Source organism: Squalius cephalus, assembly GCF_949319135.1.
Source record: "Squalius cephalus genome assembly, chromosome: 8".
Classification (NCBI taxonomy): domain Eukaryota; kingdom Metazoa; phylum Chordata; class Actinopteri; order Cypriniformes; family Leuciscidae; genus Squalius; species Squalius cephalus.
In genome coordinates, this window is record NC_137129.1 from 10411854 (window position 1) to 10433114 (window position 21261).

The 21261-nt window shown below is 36.6% G+C and overlaps 1 protein-coding gene across 2 annotated transcripts in view; it reads right to left on the reverse strand.

The window, feature by feature from the left end:
- The window catches only part of atxn1a (ataxin 1a), a 103329-nt gene that overhangs the window by 34376 nt on the left and 47692 nt on the right, over window positions 1–21261 (reverse strand). The window contains exon 1 of one of the 2 annotated variants that reach the window (XM_079878321.1): window positions 1087–1151. The exons of the other annotated variant lie outside the window; for it this stretch is intronic. The gene's annotated coding sequence lies outside the window, so the exon portion shown is untranslated. Of the gene's footprint in view, window positions 1–1086; window positions 1152–21261 lie in introns of those variants that run through there. 2 annotated transcript variants of the gene reach the window in all.

Here is a 21261-nt window from a genome sequence, read left to right on the forward strand (position 1 = left end):
TGCGTGTTCCCGGGGGCGGGGTTTATGTAAATTTTAGGGTTATTGATGTCACTAACCCGAGAGGAATGTCGTGTAGTCCCTACCAGCTGTTAGTTGTAGTCCTTAAAAAACGATTTCTGTAAAAGCAAATATCTCCTTTTGCTTTGAACTTTGAGCGTTGTAACTTTGCTGTTTATGCTCAAACAGCAACATTACACACTAACTAAAGTTAGAAAAGTGAAATCATAATCAACCACCCCTTTAATAAATATAGTATGTGGTCTTAGAATAACATGCACTGATTCATCGGTTCATGTTATTCTAAAAAGATAAATGTTTGACAACTGTATGTTCAGAACAGCATGCTACCATAATGCTGTACAAAGAATGCCAACTTTCTATTATGCATGGAAAATTCAGATTACTTTCCCAAAATGTATAGTATATAACAGCACACTGCATGCAAAGGTATATCCAAAAACGCAATGCACTTTCATTTACAGTGTGAAGAACGTAATATTAACTGTGATTGTAAACATCTTGGCTCATTATTTGCTTGAATATTATTAAAATGATTTCTGATGTAACAATGTAACATTATTATTTGAAATGTTTATTGTTGCAAAATGCAAATGTTTTCACAGTTAAAAAAATAAAAAAAGGTTGCATGGGTGGAGAAAATAATGTTAACCAATAAAATCAAGAAAATAAATATAAAACAACTAAATATTCCAGAAATATTTCACATTACAGAATTTAAATGCTTCCGAATGTTGACTCACGTTGTCCTTGGAATAATAGAAAAGCAGCCCAACAACGTGAATTAATCATCGTGAGAAATCTCAATGGTCCAAAATCGCACTCTACAAAGCTGTGTAATAAACATCAAATATGTTCTGAGTCTGGCTGTGACTGTGTGGCGTCACACATTTCCACAGACAAATTGTTGATGGAATTTTGTTGCGTTTTGCAGATTTTTGTAGTGGAATTAACCTGTTGTAGTACTCACTAAAACACTGTTTAAAAGAGGATTTAGCTGCTGATTAATTGTTAAAACCAATGCACTACATTAAACATACTGTAGATTCTACTGCTTGAATCTCCTACCTCAAAATGTCCACAGCTCAGCTTCAGAGCGCTGCTACAACCACAGCGTGAATGATCAATCTAACCTAGAGTGATGAGGACATCTGTGTTACTACAGTGAGAAAATGATTACACCAAGTGCTGTTCATCAATAGGTAACCAAGCATGATACTAATTCCATTGAATCTATTTTGAATTTCCAGAAATCTGAGGTTAAAACTAAATCTTGTGGCTGCATGCTTACTGTATATCTGAAGTATTTAGCCTTTTTAGCATGTGAAAAAGACACCCGTAAACACAGTTACTGACACTTTAATGCCTTTTTCTTCTTTCAAGTGTCATGTGGTTGTGGCTGTGGCCACAAGTCATAAACAACAATGGGGTAATTCTTGCAAGCTCAGTCTTTCAGTCATCGTCATTTAAACGTTTCCCTGAATGTCACTTCCCCTGATGTTCCTATCAGCTCTAGGAGGCCAATGTGTTGGGTAAACATGGGTAAACAGCAGGGTCACTAAGGGTCAGTACAGTATGAGAAAAATGCTTTTAAAAACAAGATGGTGCACTTTTACTTGCAGGCTCAAAGGACCCCTTTGGATTGGTTTACTATGTAATTTCAACAGTACCGTTTTCCATGTGTCCTCCATAAAGTGTTTCAGACGTGGCAGATGGACAGACATGCTGGAATGACTGAGACTGTTCAATTTTATAACCAAGCCTAAAACAATAGAAATATAGGAAGTGACACTAAACGGAAACTAATTTTTTCAATTCCACATCTTTTGCCACCAGCACAATTTAAATGAAATCGCCGTATCTTTTCCGTTTTCACTCTGTTATCACTATCTTTGTCAGAACCTGATAAGGGATCAGATCACATCAGCAGGGATTCTCTTCTCTGTAAAGACTTGCTGTTAGCTCTTAACTAACAGTGCATTTCAGCAGCGGGTCTAAACATTAAACTTTAACAAGCAACTCATATTGGACCATCTGAGCTACAGGAATCATGTGGCTTGCTGAAGATAGATGAACATTACCGATCAGACTTTTGAAGGTGAAGGTTTTTCACCTGGTGGATAATAAAATTGTTGGAAAATATACCTATAGATTTACATTGACCTGTGGGTGGCATTGGACTTTTGACTTTGACTCCGGCTATGATTTTTGCACTTAAGCAAATATAGTCATTCATACCTACAGTTTTGCGGGAATCGCTGTTGTTTAAGGGGTTCAAAATGAAAATGTCTTGATGTCACATTCATAATGGAAAGGGTCAGCACATTTTCTAATGCTGCTTTGCCCTCAGACTCAAAAGCCCTTAATGTTACATGGGAAATGTCATATCAGACTGGAGGAAAATGATTAATTCAAACACATCTTAGATATCTAATATTGCCAGCACTGCAACTTGTTTGAGCATGCAAGCACTCACGCATACACAAACAGGATCCCTTTTCCCTGTACCTGTTTGTGGTTCCTAAAACAAGTTGGTCTTCTCAGATTCTGCTCCACAAAGTTCATTTTAGAGTAGTGTAGTGTACGTGTGTGATACACAACAGTACAGAGTGTAATGTTTCTATGTGCAGACATAGGACAAGCAGTAAGCCAATACCATCCTTGCAGCAAAGCTTGGTTAGCAGGGAAAGAGACAGAAAACAGAAAGAGAGGAAGAGTGAAGGACAGAGAGAATGATGGGGGATGATAGATCAAGAGGTTACAGGAAGGTTTAGGGGTCAGAGGCCTTTAATTGCCAGATTCCCTTCTTCCATGTACCTTCCTGTAACTTGGCCGGACCACATCTTTGTGAGCAGGGAACAGAATTAACTTTTTGCTACAGCTACCAATAGTGGGTTAATTTAGAAAATGTAATATTTCACATTTTGGTGATTTACTATCAGAAATAGTCACCATGTAAAATAAACAAAGTTAAAACTTTAAAACTCATGTTATATTTTTGACTCAGATGTAAGTGAGTCAAGATGATTCAATTACAGTATAATCAGTTTGGAATGATTCTTAAAGGGATAGTTCACACAAAAATGAAAAAATTTTCATCATTTACTCACCCTTATGTTGTTCCAAATCTGTATGAATTTCTTTCTTCTGTTAAACACAAAAGAAGATATTTTAAAGAATTTTGGTAACCAAACAGTTTGCAGTAGCCATTGACTTCCACAGTATTTTGTTTTTCTACTATGGAACTCAATGGCTACTGGTTACCAACATTCTTCAAAATATCTTCTTTTTAGTTCAACAGCAGAAATAAACTCATACAGGTTTGGAACAACATAAGGGTGAGTAAATAATGACAGATTTTTCATTTTTGGGTGAGCTAACCTTTTAAGTAGATTGTTTGTATGACTTGTAACACTGAACTGATCATTGAAATGACACAAGGGTGAGTAAATGATGACAGAATCTTAATTGTAGCATAATCTGTTACTAAAAACCTGTGTATTTATTCTAAAATGCATTGAACATGTTTAATCAGACCTATTAGATAATACAAAGTTATTTTAAATGTCAAATCAAGCATTCAAACATAATGATGCATGAATGCCTCATACTGCTGTCATAAGGTGCACCATATGCTTTGCACATGGAGTAATCATGGTGCTTTTCTTCTACAGATGGAAGTGTCATGGCCGACACCATCTCTTTTCTCACCGGACAGAGAGGAAACAAGATGGAGTGCCTCAAAGGAATTCAGCAGCAGGTGTGTGTGTGCATTAGGAGGACAGCAAGTTGAAAGCCTTCCTTCTTTCAACCTCCGGAATCCAGCACACACACAACACACACACACAAAGTCGTGTGGTGAGCATGCTCAGTAGCTCGCTTCATTCAAGGTCAGCGCTGAGAGGCAGGTGATGACATCATTACTACAGCAGCTCTGTTATTTCACCGATCAATAGAGAAGCAGAAATTAGTTCATCTGAGCTAAGGCCAGATGGCTGGAGCCACCCAATGAGAATCCGCTCCTTAAACACACACACACACACACACACACACACACACACACACACACACACACACACACACATATATCCCACAAGCACCGGCAAAGTGAGGCATCTACACTCAAAGCAACAGGAAATTCCCCTATATACGACACAGCACACACACACACACACACACTGAAACGCATCTAACCAGGGTAGGCATCTCCAGCGTTTAAGGCGTGTGGCTGCGTTTGTAATGATGAGAAATGACTTTACACAGGATCTGTGCGGAGGGATGCTCCCTGTTTCCACAGCAATGTTACAGTCTATTCATTCCACCATTTAACATAATGAGACAGGACTAGTTTATTCAGCCAGGGAAAAAGCAATATTTATACACGAAACAAGCGTAGCAAACCAGTGACTCACACTAGAGGACGGATGTCTCGGTATAATATTAATGGAGGAAGGCTTTGGCGTATACACTAATATTATCAAAAAATGTACCTTACAGCTCTGGGAGTATGTGTTTTAGTATAACATATTATGGGTGCCAAATGTAAAAGAAAGTGTGTTACAGAAAAATAATCTTTTAATAAATAAGTTTTTATAAAGGAGCCATTACCATATAATAGAAAAAAATATGTATAGGGAGACTTTCACAGAAATATGCTAAATTATGAATGCCAATATTAAGTAAACATCAATCTAATCTGTTTTTAATGAATGAAAATTTATAGACTTAACACCCTGAACAATTTTTGCATATAATCTAAATGTCAAGCTTATGATTTATATTTGGATTTTTTATTTAATATTGATTTTTTTATTCATTTAACGTTTCATATTTCAGACGAATATTTAAACTTACACTACAGTTCAAAAGGTTTGGTCTATAAGATATTTTTTTGAAAAGTGAAATTTATATATATATATATATATATATATACAGGCTTGGGAGGGTTACTTTAAAAATGTATTCCGTTACAGTTACAAATTACTTCATAAAAAAAGTATTCAGTAACGTAATCCAAGTACTATAATATGAAAGTAATGTAACTGATTACTTTTGGATTACTTCAAGGTCACGTATAGCCTATAAATAAAGTTAAAAAAAAAAAAAAAAAAACTTTTATTTATTAAGAATTTGGCCTTAACACATTAACACAGGCCTGAATATATATTTATGTAAAGGGCTATACAGACATCTAGTGGCTAATGTATGGTATTACAGATTATTTTCTTTTATTTTTAACAAATTTTTTACTAAAAAATAAAAACACATTTAATTTTTTTTACACAATCTACATATTAGTTTATTTTAAAATAGGCCTACATGTTGACTAAAGCCGTGATCTTTCTTAATTTGCCTGACTGAACTTGTGGCGTTGGCAGTGGGAGTTCCCCTATGTTACCTAGACAGCGAACATCCCGTTACGTGAGAAAATATTAAGAAAGGACATTTTGGGTACTAAAAAAGCTACCCTCCGAATTTCTACAAAATAGCAGCGGAATTTCCATGAATTAAAAGCGATTTTACCCGCAGGCAGCGTCGTTTAGCAGCTGTAATTCAATCTGCATCTGAGGAGATTGTAGACAGCTGTTATTTGCACATGCACCAGCGCGTGGCACACGTGAGTCATTACTGGCAACAGAACCAGGAACTACTGTATAATCAAGCAGCGCTTAATATGTGTTATTATGCCAAAATAATTATTTATATAGTTTTAAATGAAACCATTGTAATCCTGAAAGTATTCCCCCTTTTTTCAAAATGTAACTATAATCTGATTACTACGTTTTTTGACGTAACTGTAACGGATTACAGTTACTGGATTTTTGTATCCTGATTACATAACGCCGTTACATGTATTCCGTTACTCCCCAACCCTGTATATATATATATATATATATATATATATATATATATATATATACGTATATGCATACTGTATTTGTAAATGTATTATTTCAAATAAATGCTGTTCTTTCGAACTTTCTATTTATCAGTGAATCCTTAAAATAATGTATCAGGGTTTAAAATACTAAGCATCACAACTGTTTTCAACATTGATAATAATAATAAATGTTTCTTGAGCAGCAAATCAGCATATTAGAATGCTATGACACTGAAAACTGGAGTAATGATGCTGAAAATGCAGCTTTGCCATCACAGTAATAAATTACATTTAAAACATTAAAATTGAAATAATTACTTAAAATTGTAATAATATTTCACAACATTACTGTCTTTTTACTCTATTTTTATAAATAAATGCAGCCCTGTTGAGCATAAGAGACTTCTTTCAAATACATTTTTTTTTTTTAATGGTAGTGTAATTTAAGATTATGATTTATATTAATAGATCATTTTAAATTATTAATTTATTTTTAAATTACTAAAGCATAAATCTAGGTTAAAATGAAAAATAAATCAGGCCTTTTTGTTTTTTTACCAGGGTAGTCGAACATTGATACCTCAGCTGTAGATATAGTCACAAATAAATCATGGCAAGCGTAATCGTGTCATTGACAATCACAAAGCCTGTCACTCAACCAACAATCACCATTCAATACCTCCCTTTTGTGTGAAACTACTGGAGAGGTACAACAGGAGAAGTGGATATCTCTTCCACACACACACACACATACACACACACACACACACGCGCAGGCACGCACGCACGCACGCACGCACGCACGCGCACACACACACACACGCACGCGCACACACACACACACACACGCACGCACGCACGCACGCACGCGCACACACACACACACACACACACACACACACACACACACTCATTTACAACTGTCTAAAAAGCCACTCAAAATCTCAAAAGCTCCTGGTCACACTCAAAGTAGTAAAACTCAATCGGTGACAGGTTCATTCAGGGCCGTCTTTGGGTCATTGTGAGGGACTGATGGAGAGATAGCTTTGTGCTTCCTGCGTTTCTCCTGCTGTGCTCAGCTGGGACAAATGCAGCAGTAAGTGGATAGTGTGAGGGCAGGTACTTCTCTCAGGTTACCGTGTCGTACCCCAGGCTGACCTCATTCCTTTTAACTTCTCTCTTTCTCTGTCTGTCTCTCTTTCTCAGTGCTGAGGGCGTCATAGGCGCTCCTTTTCTCTGACAACCTGACTGACATCATTGTCATCCCATCATGTCAACGTGTGTGTGTGTGCTCTAGTTTGGCACCGTGGTTCTTATTCTGTCAAGGATTTGTTTACCACCTTCTGGAAACAAAATATTTGAAAGCTATTTTCAATAACAAAGGAATAGTAAAGGAATAGGAACCTACAAAATGTGTGACATGGCTCTGAATATCTTGATATAGTAAAAGACAAGCAAAAATGTGGAGAAAAAATCCATCAGAGGAGGCCAGTGTTGTTATCATTAACTGTGACTAAAACTATTAAAAATAATTTTTGTTAATTGAAATAAATCTGAAATAAAATATAAATATTAGATGATTTTCTTGGTGGAAAATTTTTTTTTTTAAATTAAGATTAAGTACTAAAGTAACTAAAACTGAAGAAAAAAATGTCATTAAGAAAGCTGAATAGAAATATTTAAAAGAAACTAAAAGACAAAAGCATGCAACAAAATAACTAAATAACACTAAAATAACATAAATTGTATTTACAATTTTTTTTAAACAACTACAATATGATAAAATGCAGTGTTCTTTTCAACAATTTATCCTATACTAACATGCATAATAAAAAAAGTTCATTTTTATTAATTTTTTTATTTCATGCATCCAGTCTTAATCACTGCACGAGTGTAAAAAGATGCTGACGACGTACTACATTCTTTTATTTTGAGTTTTAATTTGGAAAGTTTGCGCTTTTATATAAATGTTTGGCACTAGATGGTTCAGACAAACAAGAGCTTTGTGACTTGCTACTGCTACTTACTGTTAAAACATGTAGTCGGCTTGGTGCAGAACATAAAAAAATATATAAAAGCAGAATTCAAGGCGCGCTCGGGTCTATTTATCTGCAGTAAGAGAGGACAAGCAAATTAATCAAGCACCAAAGCAAACACACTACATATGCGTAGGCTTTTACTTTAAAGCACCCTCAAGCAAACCCCTGCAATCAAGCCTTATACAAGCTCAGAGACAGCTAAAAAACATCATGTCTAAGAAAAAGAATCAAAGCTACAGATATACAAAGGCAGATGGATAGATACAACAGTGAAAAGCGAGAATATAAAAGAGAAAGAGAGTGAGAGACAAGAACATGGGAGAAAGATGGGAGAGTTTATTTATGCAGATCTTCAGACGTTCAAAGCTCCTGATGACTCCTGGGAGCCGGCTAAAAGTGTGTATAGGACCGCCGCTTCTTCAGCCCCCTACTGTGAGACAAGCCTGAAAGCAAACCAAACTAGCTTTGTGCTAGTTCATGCATTCCTGCATAATTGATAGTATATAGTATATTACGGCTATGCAGAATTATTAAATTCTCCTTGTAACTCCTTGTAGATAGATTATGTAAAGAATAGTAAATTCAAAGGGAAGATAATGTATAGATAGCCTACTGCATTTATTTTCATTCACATATGAACAAGAGGCTGATGCAGTGCTGTTTTTAGACACCAGATGGCACTGTATTTCACCTTAAAGTGATTTAATGGAGAAACTAGAACAGTTCTGGAATCAGTGTACACAAGTATTACACTGTGTATCACTCTCATCTGCAGTCAGTCCTTAATGGGAGTGTCTCGGAATGATGAAGTGAAATCTCAGGATTTGCACAACATAATTACATGTATGTGTATATGACACAGTGGAAATCACCGTGGGAAGAACCTGAGGTATAATAATTGTATGTGGTCAGGCTACCATATGGTCTCATTTTGCGTTTGAAAAGCAGTGCGTTTGAGCCTGACAACAGGCTGTAAAACACCTTTCTGTGGCAATGTGTCCTAACCAAGTTGTCGGTCCACACTGAGAGTGAAACAGCCGTGTGATGTGGCACAATAAAAACCTCAGAACATATTTAATGTTTGTAGTTGTGTGGAGCAGGATTTGGTATATAATTAGTTAAAAATAGGCTGTTCAAGTTAATATAAAGTTATGTACATTTTATTTGCAATATTATCAATATTGACTGTTTTTGCTCTATTCTATCAATGAAAATAGTTCCAAACAGTCAGAGTAGAACTGTTGATCTCTGATTAACACAGTGGTGTTTCCTTCCTGAATTATTCAGCGTTTTTGAATGAATCGGGTGAGTCAATGATTCAATAACCCATTCATGAAGACATTTAAAGGAGACATATCATGCTTTTAAATCGTTCCTTTTTACATATAAATCATACATTTGTAGTCTATATAAAGCGGAACTGCAATGCTTGGGTCTGAATTCCTCATTATTATAGCTCCACAGGCCCCTTTTCTACCCCTTTTCTGATGTGCGTCTGAGAGCAACTCGTTTTGGTGCGGTCTCTTTAAATACAATTGAGACACTTCATACCCCGCCCCCTCTCCAGGATGTAGAGGTGATACTCGGTTCAACTCCACCCCGTTCGGCCATTTCAGAGATACGATTATCTAGCGGCACAGAAACTTTTTATTCACACGTTATTAACAAAATGTCAACAACGGAAGACTTGTCCAGCCAGCCTTACATGTTCGAGCCAGAGTCGGAGCCGGAGCGAGATGAAAATGAAGACGACAAACCTGCAGAACAACGTCTTCATATGGATGTATCGCAATGGTGTGTTACTGTATTTACACATGAAACTTTGGTCTTCCGACCTTTTACCACCGTGTCGATTTATTTTGATTAATATGTGCGAGGGAGAGAGAGCAAGACAGCGTCTAGTTTGGAGACGGTGTCTTGTTTACATTTTCGCCTGGCTCCGAAGAGAGAGAGAGTGCGTGCGCGCGACCGGGTCTCTCTCTCTCTGCTCGTTCTTTCAGTTAAACACAAGCGCGGCAGTTCACCTACATTAGACGGTGTAATGAAGCGTGTGGGTTACTACATCCAACAACCAAACATTTTAACTTACCCTCTCGTAACTTCTGCATCCTTTAGCTTGGACTACAAAATTGCAGCGAGAAATAAAAATGGCGGATTGCTCGAAGTGTTGGGCTGGAAGTCAATGTCCTTATTTGGCAGTTCCGCTGCAAATACTGTGACGTAATAGTTCACAAAACGTCATAGATAACAGAAAAATCGGAACAGGTTGAAAAATATGACCAAAACAGAATATAAAGATATCAACGAAGCACCTGAAGAGAATAATTTAAACTTTTCTGTACTTCTAAACACTCCAAATATACAACAAAATGCATTTAAGGGCTAAAAAAGTGGATTTAGCATGATATGTCCCCTTTAAATGTGCAGTAAGTGATTTTTGAAAAACACTGTTGAAAGTGGATCAGACAGAGCCAATCAGCAGTAGGGGGCGTGTACACTCATGATGGAGCAGAAGAGAGAATGAGCGAGAGGGAGACTGTAGAAAGAGAGACGGCTGAGAGACATTACAAAAGAGAAAAGGTCACTGGAAAAAAATGGTTACGATCAGGCAAGAGCTTTAGGACCCGCGTTAATATTAGAAAAGCTTTCTAAGGCTGGAGAGACATAAGTGGGAAGGCTGGAAAACAGACGCAGAGGTTGCGTTGTTTCTGCTCCATATACGAGTAACAAACTCTTGCTTGTGTATATTACTGTACTCTATGTTCTTCCTTGTCGTTCTTTCACCATCTTCGCTTTATTTTTTCGTGAAGTTTTATTTTGCTTCGCTTCTGCTGGTAAAGAGACATCCAGTCTTGCATTGTGTGTTTGAAAATTTGGAGGGTGGAGCAATGAGGGGAGGGGTGTTTGTTTGGGTTTATTTCAAATATCAACAGTGTTCTACAATAATTCTCAGAAATCGCTTACTGCACCTTTAAGTGTATAGAGGGTGATTCCAGACACAGTGCAAGTGACAAAATCATGCCGCTCACATGCTTGGCTCCAGCTGTATGATTTAAAGTGGGACCCTCCCACCCTGTACAGCCATCTGTACAAAAACCTTCATGCCTGATTTGGAAATGCTGTAACATGAAGTTCTACACTTTCTGCAATGGCAAACGCAGTTTGTATGCAAATGTTTTGAAGTGGGTGGGTATGTGGGTGGTTTCTTGAGATCACTACAATATGGTAAACAGCACAAAACCTGATTAAACACCTCCAGGTCATGAAGTGAGCGTAAAAATGAGACGAAGAAAAGAGAGAAGGTAAACTCAAATGAGGGGGAACCCCGGCGCAAGAGGCTACAGGTTTAGAAAAGCAGCTTTTAAACAGAGCGTGATTAAAATATAACATTTCTTCAAGTATTTTTAGGGCATCCCACAGCCTGTCACTGTGAGGACAACAAACAAGCAGGCATGTAATGCTTACATTACACTTACACTATGCTTTTCAAAATCTCATCCATTATTTGATAGATTGCCGTAATGACATATCTTGCCTTATTGCCTTTCTGTTCCTAAAAATTCTCCTCCTCATCTTCAAAGCCTTTCTATCATATAGTAGAGTGAGAGAGTGTCTATTCTGAGCAAACTGCACACACAATACAAAATCTGTGCAAGAGGACGTCATAAGCCCCCGTTTAACTGGGTTACATGTCGCTTTGAGCATTCGCATACATGAACTCCAAATCGCCCTTTCAAATGCCCTGAAGTGTGCATGTTTGAACGAGAACGTGTCGTGAGTGTCGCTTTAAGAGCGACGTGGTGTTTATTGAGGCAACCACACACTGCGAGTCTATTTATAACCTCTGTCTTTGAGGTCTCCATTACATTTGCATGGGAACCGTGCACACACACTTCCCTCGCATCTCATTTACATATGCCGTGTGGTTTTCCTGCTGTGGGTAACCATTCCGCTGGCTTTAGATATGTGTCTATGCATGCATTTGAGCAAACATGTTTGCGTGTTATTTGGCAGTCACTATGGTATTAGTAGTCCTAACTCACATGCTGCCCTTGGCAACATCAGGTACAAAAAAAAAAAAATTAACTGTGATTTTTCTACCCATAAAATAAAATAAAAAATTACCTATGTAGTACTAACTAATATTTCTTCACTCATGTTTATATAATAAAATAAATTAAAATGATGAAATAAACATCTACATGTTTAAAAAAAAAAGAAAAATGCAAAATAATACAAAATTAAGCAAATTATCTATGTACTCAGGTATAAAATAAAATTATAAAAAAAACTACCTATCTAGTGACAGTCTGTTTTCAAAAAATAAAAAGTTTAATTAAATAGAAAAATGATACAGAATATACAGAATATAGATGTAGAAATTACTTATTTATAAATCAAAATATTAAATTCAAATGTTCACATTGGTATAATTAAATAGAAATAATATATATATATATATATATATATATATATATATATATATATATATATATAATTAAGTTAAATAAAAGCATATGTATAGAAGGGATGTGCCTGAGTACTCGGATGTGACAGCGACGATTGATCACGCAAACGGTAATATTTATACAGTTAAGTGCAAGATGTGCAGCACCAATCTGCCATATACATATAATATTATAATGAGAACACTATAGAATTCCCTATTGTGAATTCTTTGTGCTTTAGTTGCACATGTTTTAGCGCATTGTTACAGGAAGGGTTGATTTTACAACGAAAGTAACACTTTCTGGCAAGCACTTAACTTACTTCAAGTTAAGTTGCATTTGCGTCCTTTTGTGCAGATACAAGTTGTAATGTTCCATTTATTTTGTGTATAAAGGATATCTGATTAATCTCATAGGATGTGTCATATAGAACGGACTTCAGTATACTGGTGTTCATTCACTCTTCAGCTTCACCTCATGCAGCTATTCCTTTTAGATCTAGCAGTTAATAATTTATTAATCTAGCAGTTATTTTCTAGTCATATTTTTATATTTTGATCAACATATTTTCATGTCATATTTTTATTTGTCAACATTAATTTTCGTAACTGTTTTAAGTAAAATATTTTCACTAATCGCCATGACGGAAACGCCTCACCCCGCCCCCCTGCACAAGCCCCGCCCAGAGTACTCGAGAACTTGTTTTTGAGACCTATCAGTACTCGAAATTAAAAATTGACAAAAATGTCCATCCCTTACCCTATGCAACACCAGAAATAGCTGCCACCCTTGGAGACTATGCCTATATTGCCCACGCCCACATTTCTTGTACTATTGTAGCCACAATTGCTACAACAGTGTGAAGTAGTGCATGTGAGTGTTTGTCAGTCAGAAGGCTGTGCTTTCATTTCTCGTTACTACAGTGTGTACGTGCATGCGGTTTAGCAGGGCGGTGTGTACTCCAGCAAAGACAGCCACATGAGTGTTTATGATGAGTCACTGCCTGAAACAGCAGGGGGGATTACTTACACTCACTACACAAGTGTGTGAAAACGAGCATGTGTGTATACAGTACATGTGTGAGAGTATTACGGCGGTGTGCAGAATATGCATGAGTATCAGTGGCCATGTTTAAGTAAAAGAGGCCAGATCTGTACCCTTTCCACGCGTATCGGGTAAATGCAGTCTTGAGAGAGCCGTTGTGTTGCAGATCCCAGGCAGGCGATCGAATAAAGCAATGCAAAACTGCAGCCAAGCACAGTAACACCAGATACACTCACTGAGGAGCGACACGGAAACTCCTCCTACTCCTATACACTTCTCTCTGCGCTTGTTCACCGAGCTGCTGTTCTCAAACTATATCAGTGGTGTTCTAAAATGAGGATAATATATTATAAGTAAATTCATGTCCCAGTTACACTTAATGTTGTCACATTTCCCTAGTTAAATAAACATCACATAAAAAAGTGATGATTTATAAGCATTTTTACTTTTATTCCAAAATAATAACTAACTGCGGTAACAGTTTAATATATTTTATTTGTGGGCTGATGTTCAGCTGTTCTTTTTAAGGCGAGACGCTACAGGTGAAAATTTTAAAATAATAGATATCACCATGAAACTTCCTCAGTTGATTACTTACACAAGTATATAAAAAAAATGTATTACAAGTTTTAGAAATTTGTATGTTTAATTATGCAAATTAGGCATTATCTCATTAAATATGCACGATTTTGCATATATTTTCGGTAGATAGATCTGAACATATGATAAAGCCAGATGCAAAATTCTTTTTTCATTTTGTTTACACACAAGATGAAAATAAAAACTCAAAGGGATTTCAGGATATATGCTTTCATTACCTAGGAAATCAAAATATACTGTCCAAAATAGATTTTCGCCATATTTTTTTTATTAAAATGTCACATAAATCAGGTCAGGAATGATTTATTAACAAATCCCTCTGAAAATATCTTCAGAATACTGCTAAGTGTATAACTGGAAAGTTTGGTGTACACAGGTGCTACATAGGCTGAGATTAGGGTGACCACCTGCTAATAAGCCCAAGGGGGGACAAGGGGTATGTTTCTGAGGGACAATGTGGGACACTGCCTGGCGCGGCGGTGCCCCACTGGCAGACTCACTGATAGTGGTTTACCCATTTCTAGCACATACCACCTTGCATAGTATTAATAATGCCCTATTCTCCTAAACGTGTAATTTTTGATGTATGCTCATGAATAGGCCAACCAATGTGTATTTTTTTTCTAAATAAAGACTCATAATATTTTGAACATTCAATGAATTGACAGATGTACTTCCACTTAAGATTTACTATTTAATTTTATTTATTTTTCATTACAATTTATTTACTTTAAATAAATTAATAAATTATAATATAAATTTATAGGATTAACAGGAATTGTAGTTGCTCAACACCACAGGAACAGTTAAAAAAAAAGTATTTAAAAAAAATACGATTGACCTCGTGCATGTCCGATTGAGAAGGACGTTTTGCAAAGGTCACAAAAAGCCCTCTCGGTATCCCCCTCAACACCTTCCAGCCACAAATATTCATTTCCCCATTCTTGTTTCTTGTACTCACACCTTCTCTTTTTAATTGATGATGGCGTTGGCTCTCAGACAGTCTCTTTCTCGAATTTTTCGAATTGGAAAGCGCGCATCTGAAAGTTCCTTCCATAGACTGTTCCTTCCTTCCAAGTGTGTCTGGTATGCGCGTGCGTGCGCTGTCATGACAACAACGAAAAAGTTGACAACAACCTAGTCAGCAGTTCAACTATTTTTGTTTTTGTGTGGTTTGTGTGGCAACAATAGCATGCTGAAATGTCAAGTAATGTTCGTTTGTCTGCTTGGGGCTCGAGTATATAGAGCGACCAACTTTTTTTGAGCAAGCATAGATTATGCGTGACACGGTCTCAATTTGCGTGACGCGTGAATTGGGCTTCAAACGCTGTGCGCGCACGCGCTACGCGGGACGGGTGGTCACCCTAGCTGAGATGTTTCTACTGGAGAAAACGGCAGTTAAAGATTTAAATAGCTCTAAATGAGATTTCGTCATTGGCTTTAAAGGGATAGTTCACTTTGAAATTAAATTTTGGTATGTTTTAGCTTACCTCAAGGGCATCCAAGATGTAGGTGTCTTTTTTTCCGCAGTAGTTTCAATTTTGATATTTTTAGGTCAAACCGTTCTTGTCTGTCAGTCATTTAATGCAGGTCTGTGGTCACTGTCTCAAAGAGCATGCACAGAGTCCAAATTAAAACAATTCCCCATCGTCCAAATTAAACAATTCCCCATCGTAAGTACACATTGATGGCCTAAGACACGAAACGAGTGGTTTGTGTGAGAAAACGAACAGTATTTATATCGTTTTTTAACTCTTGTACACAGATACGTCCAAGTGATCTGAGGGCGCTCGCGCATCCTGGTGTGTGACGTGTACGCAGACTGGTGCATAGATATATACACTAGAATAGATGCCGCCTTGCCTACGCCATTCATTCCAATGAACTGCTGTAGCCAAGGCGACGGTGTATATATATCTATATACATATATAATAAAGGAAATTTGGGAAACTGTGCTTCATGAGAGAGGGAGGGTGCTAAATCTTGTTTTTCACACACATACTGTATAACAACATGATAGCAACCACAAAGAACACACTAGCAACTGCATAGCAACATGCTAACACCCACTGAGAACACTTTAACTTCTGCATAGCAACATGCTAACAACCAGTCAGGATTATTGTTCTGAGAATTATTATAATATACAAATATTTTAGGTGGGGTTAATTTTATAAATATGTTTCTCATGTTCGTCCACACTAAGGGGCCTCTGTCACAGGCTTTAATTCAGGCACAATGTAGAGGTCATTAGCAGTGATAGCCACTGACGTGGGCTGATCCTTCCGCTCAATGCTATTTGCAATCCAATCAACCTTGACTAGAAGCCCAGCTGGTTTTACAGCTCTTTCCGTGGGCAGCGAATCACGGCAGCCTACAGCTCGCTCGTCCAATTTACAACCATTGATGACCCTTTGCATTTAGCATGCTTAGAATTTCTCCCAGACCAAGAAGAAAGCAGGAGAAACCGAATGGTTTCACAAACTTAAGTCTAAAAGGCTGAGTCAACCGCACACGTGCCCTTTCATGCACTTTATCCCCAACATAGGTACATTCACAGACAAGAACAGATGCTTACTAAGTAGCATGCACACTCATATTCACTCACACAAGCAGACGCAGCTGAAAAGGATTTACCGATACACTGCAAAAAAATCCTATTCTTAATCAGTGTCTTGTTTTCCAGGAAATATATCTCATCAGTAGGGATGGGTATCGTTAAGGTTTTAACGGTATTACTACTCTTACCGATACTTCTTATCGATCCGGTACTTTAACGGTATTCTTATCGGTTCTTTTTGTTATATTAAAAAAAAAGGGGGAAAAAAATAATTTAGAATAGAATTAATATTGCTTTATATTTTGAAATGTAAAATAAATATCTTCAGCAAAAGAAAAAGCAATGCTTTAACAAAACAAATAAAACATGTATGTTATGCAGAAGGGTGCAGGCTTTTGTGTTTTATATTCAGAAGACATAGGACACCAAAAACAAAGTACAAACACATGGTCAAACAAAAAAAGGTATACAATAAAACAAATACAAATTATATACCCAGTGCTTTAATTTCAGTAATGTCTACTGACATTACTGTTCAGGAGTAATATGGGCTAAAAAGACAAATAATAAAGTCAGATGTAAAATAACACTGCATAGTTTATCATAGATAGATTAAAGCTTATAAAAGCCAAAATTATTCATTCAAGAGCTGCGACTGACTGACCTGCAATCGTCAGCAGGTTTATTAAGACTGCTGCCTCTTTAAGACCATATGCAAATCTAATCATTATTACGCATCATATTTTCTCCCAGCTATTTACGCCCATTTAAGACATAAACTGTATTTAAGTGAATAAACTGTTTAAGTGAATCTCCAAGACGGCCATTTTGACATATTTTTGTGTATATTTGATCGTTTAGATGCGCACACGAAGCCCAAAATATACGTTTCTTGTCTCCTTGCGGTGTGTTTCGGAGCGCGTGCCGCATTTGGAACAGCGTCTATTGCGTCAATTTTGGTACTTTTAATATCAAACGCGTCCCGCAGTTTAGCAACAGTATAGACTACATTTTACAACAATCACCGATCGAAGTTACGTTTGGGTTTTAGGGACAAATGACAGTGCACCGCTGTGAAGGGAAGGAAGTTGCGCTTGACAGAATGCGGCTTTAGTTTTTAATGGTTATACCTCAAATATCTTCCTTTTTATAATCATTGGAAGCCAAAATCTAAATCTAAAATAAAATTTGTTTAATATCAAAGATCTAAAGTGTAACCGTTTGAATGTTCTGTCCTCATCGTCAGATCGCTCTCTCTCTCTCTCTCTCTCACAAAAATGCATCACAAACAAATGGTTCAATATTATTATATATAGAAGTGGCTGGCGAGATTAAATTTGCAAGATAATAATTTCTTACTAGCAATAATAAATAGCACGTGTACTTTCTTAATTTCTCCAGTACCGACAGCAGAACCGGTAACGTCCGAGCTTATCAATCCAGCGGTCTTTCATAATTCAGCACCGGGGCCCGTTTAATACCGGGTTTCGGTACCCATCCCTACTCATCAGTCTTGAAACAAGATCATTTTACTTGAGAGGCAAGATTTTAAAATAAAGCAAGGGTGATACCAGTTTTTCCTTTTCGATCTGATATAAGTACGATCAATAAATCAATACTGATGATCAATTCTATTACTCTATACCTTTAGTAAATGGATTTTTTTTTATTTTCAGAAGTTAAAATGAGTAATAATAACCAACAGACGGTTTTGAAAACCACAATATTTCACATTTAAAAGAGCCCAATTGGCAAATTATCAGATTTATTTTTTGTTTGCCCCTGACTAACCATTATAGAAACCTTTTAACTTAGCAAACATCACACAAACACATCATAGCAAATGACACATTGCCGTTATTCAGAGTGGAAAAACTCCAGATGTCGTTTGCCTGTTTTTCTGTCATTTCTGTCTTTTCTCTATCCATTCTGTTTGAATGAGTGCTGTGACTGTCTGTTGCTGTCTGTCATTTGTTGTCAACATTTCTGCACAGTAAAATAAGTGAAAGAAGAAACGGTTCTAATCTTTCAGAACTACATGCTAATACACATTTTGTTCACTTCAACGCTTATAATATGTATTCATTTTTAAGCAAAATAAAATCACAAGTTAAAAGTTAAATCATTAAAAATAAGTGATTAGAAGAAATATTCAATTATTATGTTTACGTGAAACCAAGTAATACGCAATAGGATTGAATAGCTTTCATGTAAACACCTCAATCCATCTGACTGAGCCTGATCTGAATGAAACTGAGTTATAAGGGATGGTGGATACCTAATATAATCTGAAAAAAAAAAAAAATCATGTAAACACCTGAATCTGACTATTTTCTAACTTCGATTCAGAAGTACTGTACCTTGCACACATGTGTAGTGCCAGCGTACATTCTACATCTACACAAGATCGATCTCGATTAAAACATCCACACGATCTTATTCCTAAATGACAATGATACGGCTATGTCTACTAAACCTTTGACAAGTATGATCACAGCAGAACATTCAAATTTTGGCATTAAAATGATAACAATGAAACTAATAATTATTGTTCTAACATTTATTGGTATATTTATTATGCTACCATTATAGTATAATATTACAATTTAATAAATACTATAATTATTAAATATTTTAAAAAGTATTTCTAGATTTTATTTCTTACTTTCTAACAGTAGCCTAATGTTTTACAGTTCACAACATATACGAACATCTCTCAAGAATCCTGCTAAAAATGGCAAGTTATGGTTACAGGCTTTATTAAAACAATGGCGGAAATGTATTTTGATTTACAGTCATTTGATAGGTCTTCACTGCACACACTAATGTCCCAGTGGGATCACCAGTTAAACGGCTCTAAATGGGCAGTATGGAGATCCGTGCAGGGCGCGGGGGCCGACATAATTGGTTAGCATTGCCAGTGCCATCCTCCTATTTGTGGCGGATTAGGGCTATCCACAGTTTGACAAACAGCTTTCTACACAACGCACCAATCATGGCTTTTTATCCCATTTTGGGCATGAGGAAGAAGGGCACTAGAGAGGCAGCAAATTACATGTGTCATTATTAATGGACCAGCGCTTGTGATAATGCATCAACATTAAGGCCCACACATTCCACACACACAGCTTACTCTCTCCCCACAGCTGTCTGCACCTCTCAGCAGGGCTTTTAGTTCTCAATCAATCAAATCCACTACCTCTTACACAATTATGAAGACGTGTGCACACACAGATGCACGCGGCAACACGTATATAAGATGCTCAAATCAAGACACTCTAGAACAAGTCTGACATTCTCACAGTCATTAAACACACTAGCTTGCACACACACAAATGCCATGACGTTAAGTGTAGCAGAAGGTCCAAAATAACAATAAATTGCCAAACTCCCACGTTCTTTAATTGAAACCTGCTTGCTTCGCTCTGTTGCGCTGCACAAGTCTGGACGGTAAGTATTTCAAATCAAGAGAGCCAAGAACAAGAACTGAAACATAATTCCTGTGGAAAAAAAATCCATCCATGCTACTGCTTTCAGAAGAATTTCCATAAAGTGAGCTTCCATATTGTGCTTTAATACACACCAGTGAGCTGTGGAAGAAAGGAATTGCAATCTTTGTAGCTCATGAGAACGATGAGGTCAGATTATACATCTAAAATTTTAAATATGGTTTTAATTTAAAGTAATTTTTTTTTTATATATATATAATTATTTATTTATTTATAAATATCCTTCAGTCTTTGGGGAGTCACATCACATGACATTTTACAACTTGAACTAGCATTGCCTTTCAAAAAAAGGTCAAAGAGACATGTTGACCTTGACACACACATACACACACACACTATGATATAATTTCCTGTTTTATATATATTTTTTCTGTACATTAGTTAAACCACATATCCTTAATTTGGCAGACCATTTTTCCTCCATTCTCTTAAATATATATATATATATATATATATATAAAGATTAATTAGCAGTGAAGCAAAAAATAAATATAGACAATTTAAAATTTAGGTTAAAATATAGAAATAGAAATATTAATAATAAAAAAAATGCCAATAAAACCTCATTAGAATAAAAGATTTTAATAAGACTTTTTTATTCATTACAATGTCAGAACAGTTACATTATCCTGACAATTTTGACTTTATAAACCCTAAAGATATCAAAATGATTTTAATATCAAAATTATGCATATAGAAGAGCAAAAACACTGTCAATGCTGGCACTTTATAATTATTCCCACATAATTCCCATGATGTGCTTTACCAGGGTTTTTCCTGGCTCAAAACGAGGCGGAGGTGGTAAAGTCCTGATCATGTATTTTAATAGTAAGATAATTACTATACCAACATATAGCATCATATAGCCTACTGTGTTTTCCACAGTATTTTTGTGGGTGGTACCTCTAGGGGGGTCCAGGGGCGGCCGCCTTGTAATTCTCTAAGCAGGAAAAACCCTGGCTTTACTACACACCAGTGTACAGAAAACGGAAGTGCCCTCTCCACACTTCAAGAGCAGAAAAGCATTACTACTAGGAAGTTGGTCTGTTTTGGTCAGTGCATAATGTTTGTGGCCACAGTTTATCTGTTTATACACTAGTCATATGATAGTGAATACAGTCCAGTTGAGTGGGAGTTTAAGTGCCACTTCACCACACCATC